Below are 4,905 nucleotides of genomic sequence, written 5' to 3' on the forward strand. Positions count from 1 at the left end.
ACTTTTAGGTTGTCATGGCTGCTGAGTCATGTATTAGTGTTGGTTAGGATTTTATTGTTTGATGTTTGAACATCAATGAATAACATTTACCTGGATTACTGAGCTTGAACTTTGATGGTTTGAACCACTTTGGCCATGGCTGCCTCAGAGGAGTCGGCAGGGGAGGGGGCAGACTCCAGTAACCATCTTACCACCATCAAACTGGTTGACCCACTATGTGAGTAACCATCTTACCACCATCAAACTGGTTGACCCACTATGTGAGTAACCATCTTACCACCATCAAACTGGTTGGCCCACTGTGTGAGTAACCATCTTACCACCATCAAACTGGTTGGCCCACTATGTGAGTAACCATCTTACCACCATCAAACTGGTTGACCCACTGTGTGAGTAACCATCTTACCACCATCAAACTGGTTGACCCACTGTGTGAGTGCTGCGTTTGGGACTGAGTTTGTTGTGGCTCCTCGGACTGAAGAAATGTTTTGGATGAAAGATGAAATGTTTCAACAAAAAGAAACCGTCCAGAGGAGCTGACTGAACTTGGTTGGATAAATAAATAACCTTTAGTTTTTGTGTGACTGATTCATTTTGTTGCTAATTGTTAATTTTTGTTGTTGATGATTCATTATTGCTCACAGCTGAAATGTTTTTGTCCATGCCTGTTTATTGTGTGTGTTATCAAAATATGTCATGATCCGCTGGGTAGATTTTGATGAAAGTCAGGAAGTCATCATAAAATGTACAAGTGGATACCGTTTGGACTCAACCTGATTCAAAATGACTGACGCTGACCTTAAAATCACTAAATGGCTATAACTCGTTCAGTTTAGCAGATACTGACTTAAGATTTGACGTGGTTTTAGCTGAGGCTGATCCCCAGCACGTTCTGTTCTCTAAGAGATTGTACAAAACTTTAAATAAAAGTTTTGTACAAATGTATTCACAGAAAACACCAATAGTTATGGGATAAAGTAAAGAGTTTGTGCTTAAAATGCAGCTCCGCTCACTAAAGAGCCTCTGTTTTCTATATGTTCTCCTAATTTTCTGCCATCAATGTAGTTTAAAAAGATTGAGGACAAAACTAGTGCACATAATTTAAATATCCTCTGTATAAATTCACGGTAAAACAGACTTATTTTTTGTTACTGCTTGATGAAGCATTACTGAGTGAGTAGATGCTTCCTCAGTGTTACTCTGTCCGACCACAGACTTTAGTTTGACGTCTTCAGATTTGTGAGATGAAGTGTTTGTTTCTTTGGGGACATCAGGGCTGGCTAAATGCAGGCCTACCTTCTCCATGTGCCTGTCTGCTGGCAGTACTGACACAAGTGGACGTCTTAATGTGATTCAATGATGCTTGTCCCCAACTAATTTATTACATTAACATGGTTGTTGTGCCTGTGGGGAGTCAGCACGAGCAGTGACAACAGACCAGTGGGTCTGGAAATGAATTTCAAACCTCATCATGACTTCTCTTTCATCAAAAGCTGCAGGAACAAGCCTTTGACCAACGATGCACGAAGTTCATCTGCGTCGGACAATTGTTCACCTTAACCAGGTTAATGATTGGCCGGTCAGACTTTCAGTTTTTCAGCTGATTTTTAAAATCAGTAAATGCATGATAACAAAGCAAGAAGACTCATTTAAGTTGACCTGTTCACTGTTTGAAACCTGTAACTTGGAAAAAGGGTGTTGCACATGTTAAAGTAATCAAGTACTTGAAAGAATAATCCATCATTTAATCCTCTATCCAGAAAAAAGTGTGGCAACAAAACAAAGTTTATGTTTTGCTCTTAATCGTTTGGATGATTTATCCTTCACTGATTCATTTACAAACTGCAGCACGTCTTACTTGGAGGGATTTCTTCAGGGCTTCTCAAAGAATTTATTCAAAGACTTGTTATAGAAAACTAAACTTCTTTTAGTTTTGAGTGGGTTGCAACATTTTTGAAAGCATTCATTTTGAAACCTTGTCAAATATTCCATCAAAATGAATGTGTGCATTGATTGTGTCCAATCTGTTGCTCTGGTTTGCTTGTTACTGAGCTCACAGCTTTTATAGTTCAAGCACTGTTAGTGATAGTGTCAATGTTTGACTCAGAACAGGATTACAGTAATAAAACTTCTACAAATTGACCCCAAATGTTTTTTGCCTTTATATGAATTGGTTATATACATTATAATAATATAAAAATATATGGCACAGGTAGTTCTTGACACAGCACTTAAAACTCAAGAATTGCAATTTTTGTTTACCAGACTGATTTACTTCTGCCTTAAAAGGACTATTTCACTCAAAGGTATTATATTATAAAGATTTCAGCTCATTTACTCGAGTTAATTTTTCATATTTGATCCATCACTGGGATCACTGGGATCACTGGGATCACATCCAGCAGTCACTGATGAACAGAAAACTAGACAGGGGACATGAGCACAATTTTGACCAGCAACGACATATATTCTGTTTTTTACACAAGAACTTTGATGCAAATTGTAAAATTAGTGATTAGCGATTCTGAAAAATGAATGTCTGACCCAGTAAGATTTGTGCTCAACAGCCTCTACTGGTAATCTTCGTTCACAATCATGTAATGTCAAATTTCACACGCTTTGAGCCGAACTCCACTGTTCTGTTCAGCCCATGCAGGCAGTGATGCAAAATGCATGAGGACTGCACAGAGATGCTGCAGTCCTTGCCCTCTTGCTGTGTTTCTCTGCTCAAGCTGCTGCTGCTGCCTCGCTCTGGACCTCTTGAAACATCTGAACAGCTTTAATTAGCACAGCTCCTAACACTGTGTCATTGTTAAACTTGGACACGAGTTAATTCCTCGGTGAAAGTTTGCCTTTAAATTAATCAGGATTATTTTTTGTAGCATTTACAGTGTCTGTAAAATACACGTATGGGAGCAAAGTTGACCATTTTTAGGTGGAAGAGCAGTCTGGTAGAGACTGTTGTCTTGTTCCTTTACTGGCTGTGAGCTGTGTGCACGACTCACCCGCTCCCATTCTGATATTGCAGAAGCACACAGGGATGGAGAGAGGCGGAAGTATGAAGGAGAGCAAGAAGCTGATGTTTTGGAGGAGCTAAAATGAAAGAAAGGGGTAAACACAATTTTCAAAATGAAAAGAAGAGGGAAAGAGTTCAAGAGCTGTACCCTCATTAGCTGTTCGGTGTTTGCAGCCAGCCGGGCTTTCAGCCAGGGATGGAAGGAGTGAGTGGAGGAGAAAATGGAAACGTGAGCACGACTCACAGAGAGGGGTTTTATCGTATGTCTGGCCTTTCTCCCATAGCAACAGCGGCTTAGCCACGTGAACGCCTGTTCCTTTGAGTTCATTCACTGCACGCAGCTTAACTCTTTCAGCCCCAGATTACAGCAGCAGCACACAGGCACGACACTGAACTGAGAACATGTTGATGTGTTCCAGGTGGAGCAAGTCTTTGGTGTACTTTCATCCTAAAGAAACACCCTGTCCAGACGTTTAAAAATAATAGTTGTGTGTAAACTGAGTGTTCAAATTGATTAGCGGAGCATAACAAAACAGCGTCAGCGTTACAGCAGCGTATGAGACGATCAGTGTAAATCAACAAGCAGCAGCACCTGTGAACAAACCGCTCCGTTATTCAAATTCAAAAATACTTTATTAACCCCAAAGGGAAATTATTTGTTGTTGTAACTCATTATCCTCATTTCATTAAGAGATGTTATAGATGCTGATGCTGTAAACAGGAAGGATCTCTTGTAAAGGTCCATCCCACAGTGGATCCTAAGGAACTGGCTGCAGATGCCGTCCGATCCGTCCACCCAGACTCGGCTGGCCTCTCGGTTCCCCTCAGGTTGTAGGACCGCACGAATGGCGGGCAGAGCTCCTCCCAGAGCGATGGCCACTCCTCCCAGCAGTCTGCCGAGCTCCTCGTTGCTGCGGACAGCCAACTGTAGGTGCTGAGGGACGATCCTGTCCTTCCGCTGCCACGAGCCGTGCCTCCCGCCAATTCCAGGATCTCAGTGGTCAGGCACTCGAGCACAGCCGGCAGGTAGATGAGAATGCATCCACAGAACATCCTTTTCAACTCATCTGAGAGTTGGGGCTGTAGTTGAGATATTATTTGAGCTTTGAGATGTTAATCAGCTACTGGTTGTAGAGAACTGCCTTGTTGCCATGGTTACGCATCATAACAAATGTCCAAAACTAAAAAAGTTTCAGTAAAAATCCTTCCAGCTGCACAGCATCTGATACCAGAGGAAACAATCATCCAAAAAATATGTTTTACATCCAGAAAAAGAGGAATTAAAGTTTCCAAAGCAAAATCTCAGAATGAAAGTAACAGAGCTGCTCCAACATGCAGCCACCTGGAGCGGAGCAGTTCTAGAACTTAAAAGCATCTCAGACTACCTAGTACATTTCTAGTGCATGAGTACGGATAGCCTGCAGATGATTGGTTTTGAAAACAAACCCAAAACTATAACGTATGTATCATTATTCACCTTCCTGAAAGATGAAAGTGTTTGACTGATTTGGTTATCTAAGCACCGGCATGTAGTTACAGATCAAAGCTGTGTGACATCTTATCTATTTATTACCTATTAGTCACCTGTTTTCATCAACTGGCAAGATTGTACCAATTCCAGACTGCTCATATATTGAGTGTAACGTTCACTAGAGAAATGAAAGCAGCAAAAAATCATCAGAAGAGAGAGAACGAAGTGAAAACGTAAAATTAGCTCTTCCTCCCACATACTGTCTGTGTAAATAATACGTTAGCAACACTCTGATTTACACAGTGTTGCTCTTTATATTCCATCCATCCATCCATCCATCCACCCATCCATCCACCCATCCATCCATCCATCCATCCATCCATCCATCCATCCATCCATCCACCCACCCACCCACCCA

The sequence above is a fragment of the Nematolebias whitei genome, chromosome 17, assembly GCF_014905685.2.
Source record: "Nematolebias whitei isolate Nwh7 chromosome 17, NemWhi1, whole genome shotgun sequence".
Taxonomy (NCBI): Eukaryota; Metazoa; Chordata; class Actinopteri; order Cyprinodontiformes; family Rivulidae; genus Nematolebias; species Nematolebias whitei.